The sequence below is a fragment of the Odocoileus virginianus genome, chromosome 2 (genome assembly GCF_023699985.2).
Source record: "Odocoileus virginianus isolate 20LAN1187 ecotype Illinois chromosome 2, Ovbor_1.2, whole genome shotgun sequence".
Taxonomy (NCBI): domain Eukaryota; kingdom Metazoa; phylum Chordata; class Mammalia; order Artiodactyla; family Cervidae; genus Odocoileus; species Odocoileus virginianus.
In genome coordinates this window covers 44,190,299-44,200,072 of record NC_069675.1, presented here as the reverse complement: position 1 = coordinate 44,200,072, position 9,774 = coordinate 44,190,299, and positions in this window count along the sequence as shown.

The window sequence follows — 9,774 nt, the reverse complement described above, 5'->3', positions numbered from 1 at the left end:
CAGGTAACTAATAAGAACCCATTGCACAACACAGGGAAGTCTACTCAGCATTCTGTGATGACCAACATAGGAATAGAATCTAAAAGAGAGTGGACATATGTATGTGTATAATTGATTCACTTTGCTGTACGGAACTAACACTACATTGTAGATCAAGTATGTTCCAATAAAATGTTTAAAAATAAAATTTTGTTTTAAAAAAAAAATCTTCCCTTCAGTTTCTGTTTTCACTACAGCTCTGGCTATCTATTGCCACATAACAAAACTATCCCAAAACTTAGTAGCTCAAAAGAAGCATTTTATTTTGTCCATAATTTGGAGGATAAGGAATTTGGAAGTGGCTGATTCGCCCTTCTCTGCTCCACTCAGTAACAGGTGAGAAAAGAGAATCAACTTCCAGCGTGGCTCACTCACATGACTGGCAAGTTGGGGCTGGCTATTGAGACTGGGAACCTTGGCTCTTCTCCATATATCTGCCTGAGCTATGTCACAACACAGTAGCCCCAAGGTAGTCAAAGTACCTTGTCCCCAGATCAAATACTCTAAGAGATGGGAGATGGGAGATGGAAGTTGCCAGGCTCTAAGGGACTGTGTCTGGAAATTGGCAGTCACTTCTGCCAAATTCTATGACTCAAAGCAGAGATAGACCACCCAAACTTAAGGAGAAGGGATGCTGAGAGTCAGTGTTTATGGGAAGACGGTCAAAGGATCTGTGGCCATTCCTTTTTTAAATTTATTTTTAATTGGAGAATAATTGCTCTACAATGTTGTGTTGGTTTCTGCTGCTCAACAGTGTGAATCAGCCATTAGTGTATATATATACTCTCCCTCCTGAGCCTCCCTCTCACCAGCCCCCGCCACACCAATCTCGGTTGTCATAGAGCACTAGGTTGAGCTTCCTATGTTATACAGCAACTTCCCATTAGCTATTCATTTTATGTATGGTAATGTATATGTTTCAGTGCTACTCTCTCAATACGCCCCACCCTCTGCTTCCCTCACCCCCCCACGACCCGATGTGTTGTGGCCATTCTTATGTGGTCCTTTCCTTATGTCAGCTTGCATGCCGGTGCAACAGACAAGGCATTACCATTTCATAGTTCATATACTTCCTCTCTCACCTCAGCCTCTCCTATTCCTTCCAAAATCCTGGTCATCTGCCCATCTGTCACCTCTCACACCTGCTGATGTTCATCTCCAGTTACAGATTCAGAAGCTCTACTACACTGTAACTTACTGTTAGTCAAGAGCTTTGGCATCTGGTAGACCTGGGTGGGGCTTCCCAGGTGGTGCTAGTGGTAAAGAACCCACCTGCCAGTGCAGGAGATGTAAGAGATGAGGGTTCAATCCCTGAGTCGGAAAGATCCCCTGGAGGAGGACATGACCATCCACTCTAGTATCCTTGCCTGGAGAACTCCATGGACAGAGGAGACTGGCGGGCTACAATCTATAGGGTAGCAAAATGTCAGATATGACTGAAGTGACTTAGTCCACATGCATGCATGCAGACTTGAGTGAGAATCAACTCTATTAATGACTTGCTGTGACTGGACCAATTACTTAATATCTGACACTCAATTTCCTCACCTGAAATAAGAAGCCTACCTCATAAGATTACTGGGAGGATTAATCAACAATGTATTCAGCAAAAATTGTAAAATATGACAATGACAAGTGTGGGCAAAGGCATAGCACTAACCTGAACTCTTTTTAAATTTTATTTATTTATTTTTATTTTGGCTGCCCTGGGTCTTTGTTGCTGCACACTGGTTTTCTCCAGTTGTAGTGAGTGGGGGCTACTCTCGAGTTATGGTACAAGGGCTCTAGGACGCATGGGCTTCAGCAGTTGTGGCACACGGGCTTAGTTGCCCCATGGCATGTGAAATCTTCTTGGACCAGGGGTTGAACCTGTGTCCCCCTGCATTGACAGGGGGATTCTTAACCACTGGACAACAGAGAAGTCCACTAGAACTATTATATACTGCTCACGAAGTCATATACTGCTTCAATTTTGGAGACAAATTTTGGCAATATATGATAAGATTAAAGAGGAATATATACTACAACGCAGCGATTCTATGTCTAGATTTGGACCCTGAGAAATTCCTGCCAGGTGCCCAAGGAAACCCATATAAGAATACTAATAAAAAAAGAAAAAAAAAAAGACTACTAATGGTAGCACTGTTTTTAATTGCCCAAAATTGGAAACCATCTTAATGTTGACCAATAAAAGAGATAATAAACTGTAGCATGATCACACATGAGCCAGAGTTACATATACTAACACAGAGGAATCCCACTACTATAATATATAAAAAGTAAATTATATGAAAATGCATACAGTGAGAAATCATTTACAATTAGCTTGAAACATGCAAAGCAATGTTATGTCTCATTTAGGGAAACAGGCATGGGTAGCAAAAATAAATGAAATAGAAAACACTAAATTCAATCCTGAATGAAACAGGGGGAAAGCAGTCCAGACCCTGGAACCTTAAACTACTCATGGGGAACAAGCATTTTCATTGTTTTATTATTTTTATGACCTTCTCTATGTCTGAAATATTTCACATCAAATTTTGAAAGTTTTAAAGACTTATTTATAGGGATTTTCCTAGAAGTCCAAGGGTTAAGATTCTGTGCTTCCACTGCAGAGGACATGGGTTCAATCCCTGGTCAGGGAACAAGATCCCACATGCCCAAGGCATGGTCAAAAAATAAATAAATAAAGACCTATTTATAGTGAGTATGTGCACAACACTGGGGATGAGGCAAAGGCTCAATATGCAGTGGGAACTGCCATCATTTTCACACTGACATCCCACCCCTTGTTATTTACTCAACCTTGGGACTCTCACTCCACCCTGAAACTAGAAAAAGGTGTTTCCATTTTTACAAGAGTTTAAATGAATGTGTGACTAAGGTCATGCCTCTGTGTGTGCTCAGTTGTGTCCAAATCTTTGCAACCCCATGGACTGTAGCCCTCCAGGCTCCTTTGTCCATGGGATTTCCCAGGCAAGAATACTGGAGTGGGTCACCATTTCCTCCTCCAGGGGATCTTCCCCACCCAGGGATCAAACTCATGTCTCCTGCATAACAGATGGATTCTCTACCTCTGAGCCACTTAGGAAGCTCCCTAAGGTCATGAGAAGACACATTTATCTGGCTGCCTGAATCTGACTGGATTTTGAGAAGAGTCAACTTTTTTTTCACCAAGGGAAAGAAGTGAAGTTGACAAATATGCTACATGATCAAACACTAAGAGTGGAAAGATTTTTCAGAAGTCCTGATTTGAAAACAAGGCATGCCAGTATACCTAGTTCAGTTCCTTCATTCCCATTCAACAGACTGTAACAGAGAGCAGTCGTTTACCCCATGTGACCAACATAGGCCATCTGTTTTCAAGTTCTGAACTCTGGAAGAATATTGGAATTCCCAAGAGAACTTTTAAAAATCCTGCTGCCATGGAACTTCCCTGGTGGTACAGTGGTTAAGATTCTGACTTCCAGTGCAGGGGATGTGGACTCAATCCCTGGAATGAAGATCCCACATGCCACATGGTACAGTCAAAAAATATGAAATTAATATATGAGATAAAAATATTGAAAAGAAAAATGGAAAAAAGAAGAAGAAAAAATTATAAAAATAAAAATCCTATGCCCAGGTCCCACCTATACCAATTAAATCCTAGCGTCTGACTTTTCTGATGGCCAAGTGGTTAAGAATCCACCTGCCAGTGCAGGGGACACCGGTTCGATCCCTGGTCCAGAAAGAGTCCACATGCTGCAGGACAACTAAGCCCATGTGCCACAGCTACTGAGCCCTTGCATCCTAGAGCCTGTGGTCCACAACAAGAGAAGCCACCGCAATCAGAAGTTGTGTTGCAACTAGAAAAAGTCCACGCCCAGCAAACGAAGACCCAGCACAGCCAAAAATAAATAAATACTAAATTTTTTAATTACAAAAGAAGCAATATCTTTAAAAAAATCCCAGTGCCCCTGGAAGGTGGAAGGCACCCAGGCCTCAGGTCTTCAGGTGAGTCCAATGGGCAGCCAAGGAAGAGAATCACTGGCCTATTTGGTCCTTTCAGGAAAGTGATACCCTGAAACATCAGATACCACCTGTGAATTCAGGTTGCTTTCCCTCGTTCTTTCATATGTAAAACATTCGTTTTTATTCCTTCCAAAGCTTTTATCATTCAAGTCAATCACAGGTCCAATTACAGAAATCAGAGTACTTAGGGTTGGGCCTGTGACAAAATGCCAGCTGCCTACACCGTGTCTCTTCTACCCAGCTCTTAATAACACAACTCTGACTCTTACCTAAGATGTGGTCACCCGACTGAAAGTCACATTTCCCAAAGGATGAGAGAGAAAAGAAATCTCTTCTTTGCAGGAGTTAACAGTCAGTCACCTGTTGCTCTGGCTAAGCCATGAGAAAATCACCATGGGAAAAGAATAAAAGCAAAATATAGCAATACAGCATAACCCAAATAAAAGTACATCAGGTTGATCAGTTGGGGTTGTCATGCCCTGCTAAGCTAAGGAAAAACATAGTGTGGACCTTGGAACGTCGGATCAGCGCAAGTTCAGAATGCTGCTTGTGCACACATTAAGATGTTTTCCCAAGGTGTAAGCGGGTCTATGACCTCCAGCTAGGTTATAGCCCTTGTACAAGAAAATAACAAAGATAGTTTAAAGTAATCAATAAAATGGGAGACGTTACTGGGGACATTGGAGGCTGACTTCACCATAGAACAACAGATACTTTCTGCTTGCCAAGACACTAAATAAAAGTGATGTGGCTCCAAGAAACAGGGCTCTTGACCCAAGAGGTCTTGAGTCCCCTGGTCCCATCTTTAAAACTTTAATTCTGTCTCTGGTTTCTTTTTCCCAAACTGTGTGTTTGATCCCTACATGCTGTGCTGGCCGCAGCACTCCTTTACCAAAACTATCAACTGATAAATATTCAAGGAGTAAGAAAAATAGAAAATCATCATTTTATAACTAGTTTAGACCCAGGTTTTATCCCTGTGTTAGGAAGATCCCCTGGAGAAGGAAATGGCAACTTACTCCAGTATTCTTGCCTGGGAAATCCTATGGGCAGAGGAGCCTGGCGGGCTACAGTCCATGGGGTCACGAAGAGTCGGACACTGCTGAGTAACTAACACTTTCACACTTTAGTAATAACGGATTCAGGCAAGATTCATCAATGAATACTGAGGCCATTGAGTGAAGGACGGCTGCGGGGACCGGGGGGCGGCGGGGAGGGCAGAAAACAGTCACACAATCTCAAAGTTTCATGCCACAGATAAGGTATTCATTCCAAACATACAAGGAGAAGGGGATAACAGAGGATTAGATGGTTGGATGGCATCACTGACTCAATGGACATGAGTTTGAACAAACTCCGGGAGATGGTAAAAGACAGGGAAACCTGGTGTGCTGCAATAGTCAGACTGACTAAGCGACTGAACAACTTTGGAAGATGGAGAAGTCTGGAAGACGCCCCCCTGTGTTGGTTGCTAAGCAATCACATCTCAGCAAACCCAGCCCTCCCTACTCGGCGGCGGCTCTGGGCTGGAACTCTTCCTACAGCCTGTGTTTACCAGCTGCCGGTAGGGGGAGCTGTGAGGAGACCGCAGGGGAAAGAAACTACTTATTTTGCTTCTTGTTCCACACGTTTCATCACATTTCTTATCTCCCACAGCAGTAGTTCCCCCTCGCCCCGCCACTGAATTCTGTTCGCAGTTTTACAGCCCTCACAAGAATCAGCCTCTTCACATACTTTTTTTTTTTTTTTTGGTGGTGTGTCATGTGACCAGGGATCGACCAGGGAACCAGTTCCCCGACCAGGGATCAAACCCATGGCCGATGCATTGGAAGGGAGGAGTCAACTACTGACTGCTAGGGATGTCCCCGTTTTCACACACTTCTTAAAAGTCATAACTGCCAGTGCCCCTCTCAGGGCTTTGGGTCCCAGGTCCATGGGACTCTTCCAAGCTGAGACACCAGCATCAGCCCATCATTGACTTGGGGAAGAAGTCAGCTTTCTTCCCTGTTCTTGAGATTTTCGCTCACTCACAGTTTAACCAAATCCTAATTTGTACAGGGTCTTAATACACTTTTCTTTAAAGGCAAACCACCAAAATTAAATCCTTCATTTCAGATTTTAAAAATACATAAAGGTAGAGTTAAGAAAAATTACTTAGTAGTCATGCCATACTCAAAAAGGTGTCTAAGGGATCAATGTCAAGTTAAACATTACCATGTCAAGAAAATATATAAAAATACATATATTTATCTGGAGGATGAGACCAGTTATTAATAATAAACACTTTTTAATAAGTGCTTATGAAGGGTCAGACATGGAACACTTTACATGCATTATTTTATTTAATCCTGTGACATAAGTAGCACTACTATCACCAGTCTTTAGACAAGGACCCGAGGCTTAGAAAGATTAAATGATTTCCAGGATATGAAACAGTAGAGCCTGAATTCGAAGCTAGATAGCTCTGGCTCCAAAGCTTATGCTTGCAGCCACCACACCATACCACACACAAAAGGTCATCACTACCTTTATAATCTCTGATTCCAATGGTAACTTCGAATTTAAAGCCCTTCTCGGTGGTAGACAATCATTCTACATGGGCCATGACAGAACCACTCAGAAAAACCAAAGATCTTAAACAGAAGTGTCATATTAACTCTATACTCACAAGCTGACAGTATTTCCAAAAAGCTGGCAAGACTAACCACATTTAGACTGATGGAGAGCTTACCAGGAGCCAAGACCTCCACTACAAAAAAATTACCTCCTTTCCAAATCAGTAATGTCCACATAAGGCCCGTTATATGACTGTTCAACTAATGGGCAATATTGACTAATATTCTCAGAATGTGCCCCCCTCCAGTTTTTAATTGAGATTCAATTTAATAAAGGCTTCTAGAAAAAGACATCAAATCAATAGACAGTTGGTTCTTATGGGCTGAAACTGGATCTCTAATGGTCCTTGTACATAGCATAGACTTGCCCTGGGATTTCCAAAGCTCCATTATCCTTCATGCTGTACTAAAAAAGTACTATTTTACTTTAGGAACCAAACCAGAAACTCAGCTGCCAACGACTATTTTGCAAAGCGGGACACAGTTATAAAATTATATTTTTAAATAAAATTATATTTTTCCAATTAGCACAGTGGGAAACACGACGGAGGCATTCAGCCCAAGCCTGCAATTAGAGAACATTTGCTTGCTTCTAGAAATAGAATGAATGGGAAGTAGAAACCTGCTATCTAGGTCTTCAGCAAAAATCCTCTGGGAGGGGAGACCTTGCACCAATGTCAGCAGTCCCCAGAAAATAAACATCTTGCTCCTTTCCCTAAGTAGCAGTCGGCACTGCATCACAGTGTGTTCAGCTGAGATGAAAGCTAGCATCATCTCTGAACGTAACAAAAGGGGTTTCCACAAGAGCCTGGTTGTTAAAAGGCAAGGATTGCTGCCAGTGAGCGTCTCTATTTTTATCTTTTTTATTTTTTATTATGTATTTATTTTTGGCTGCACTGGGTCTTCATTGCTGCACACTGGCTTTCTCTAGTTTGTGGGGGCGGGGAGCAGGGGCGGCGCTACTCTTCGTTGCGGTGCACAGGCTTCTTGTTCCAGTGGCTTCTCTTCTTAGCGCAGGCTCGGGGCACGAGGGCTTCAGTAGTTGCAGCCCTCAGGCTCCGTAGTTTCAGCAACCTGGCTCTAGAGCACAGGCGTCAGCAGTTGTGGCACCTGGGCCTTAGTTGCTCCCTGGCATGTGGAATCTTCCTGGATCAGGGATTGAATCCATGACCCCTGCATTGGCAGGTGGATTGTTATTCGCTGTACCACCAGGGAAGTCCAGTGTTTTATTTTAGTATTTAAAAAAGCTATTAATGAAGTCTTCATCTGTCACAGAAGCAGACAGCACTTCAGCCATCTCCAGTTAGCAGACACTGCTCAGATTTCCTCACTGTGTCTCAGTGAAACAATGGATGGTTAAAGAATTTAAATCTCTTAAGCAGAGGCAAAGACAAAGGTAGAAAACAGAGTTAGAGAGAAACAACTTTCAGGGACTTCTCTGGTGGTCCAGTGGCTAAGACTCCAAGCTCCCAATGTGGGGGGCCTGGGGGTTCAGTCCCTAGTCAGTAATGAGATCCCACATGCCACAACTAAGAGTTTGCAAGCTGCAACTAAGACCTGGCTAGCCAAATAAATAAAAATAAAAATGCTGCATGCCACAGCTAAGATTCTGCTCATTATTTATTTGGCTGTTAATTTTTTCAAAAAAGAGAGAAAAAAAATTTTCATACCATGGGTTATGAGTTCTGTACTGTAACTTTTTTGAAATTTTGGAGCTCTACCCAAGAATTTTGTGTGAGGCAAGAGAAAACCACTGACAATCAAGATATCTGCAAATCATACCTACTGCACACACACAGTGGAGAAAGGGTTTAATGTACCAGACAGCTAATACCACTAGGTTGTAGGTGAAACACCACAACCCAGCTTTTAATGAGTGAGTGTCTTAAATTTGTCACCTTTGGTCTCTAAGCACCTTGATGCTGCTTGAAGGTGAAAGGGTGAGGCCATTGAAAACAAATCCTTTTATTTCCTGCCAGTCAGGAAAGGAACTGTTGCAAACTCTAGCTTAGCCTACCTAGAGCTGAGCCCAGCTTGCAAAGGTGATGGCAACTTTCGAGTAAACATGATTGTGTAACATTTATCTAGCTCTCAGTTACTATATTGTAGTTTAACCAAGTGACTCGACATTGACCTGTTTATCTGTCAATGATATTGTTCATTTCCTGTTCTGGTTGCTGGTTTCATGGATTTATCCACTGTGCCAAAAGTCAGCAATTTACACAATTGTGTACACTTTTCTGTGTACAATATTATTTCAATTTTTTAAAAAATCTAAAGCTGAGTGCCAAAGAATTGATGCTTTTGAACTATGGTGTTGGAGAAGACTCTTAAGAGTCCCTTGGACTGCAAGGAGATCCAACCAGTCCATTCTAAAGGAGATCAGTCCTGGGTGTTCATTGGAAGGACTGATGTTGAAGCTGAAACTCCAATACTTTAGCCACCTGATGGGAAGAGCTGACTCATTTGAAAAGACCCTGATGCTGGGAAAGATTGAGGGCAGGAGGAGAAGGGGACGACAGAGGATGAGATGGTTGGATGGCATCACTGACTCAATGGACATGGGTTTGGGTGGACTCGGGAGTTGGTGATGGACAGGGAGGACTGAAGTGCTGCAGTTCATGGGGTTGCAAAGAGTCGGACACGACTGAGTGACTAAACTGAACTGAACTGAATTGAAATTTTATCAGCAAAAAATTAATTAAAGTGGGGATCAGCTTCCAACAATTTAACTTTTTTTAAAATTTTATTTATTTACTTTTGGTGGTGCGGGGTCTTCGTTGCTGCTCAGGCTTCTCTTGTAGCTGAGCATGGGCTCTAGGGCCCGCTGGCTTCAGTAGTTGTATCACAAAGGGCTCAGCAGTTGCAGCACACAGGCTTCGCTGCTCTGTGGCTTGTGGGATCTTCCCCACCCAGGGATCAAACCCGTGTCTTCAGCATTGGCAGGTGGATTCTTACCACTAAGCCACCAGGGGAACCCTAAAGTTTGTTTTTTATTTAATTCTTGGCTGTCCTGACTGGGTCTTCATTGCTGCGAGGGCTTTTCTCTAGCTGCAACCAATGGGGACTATTCTCTAGTTACCATGCATGGGCTTCTCAGTGCAGT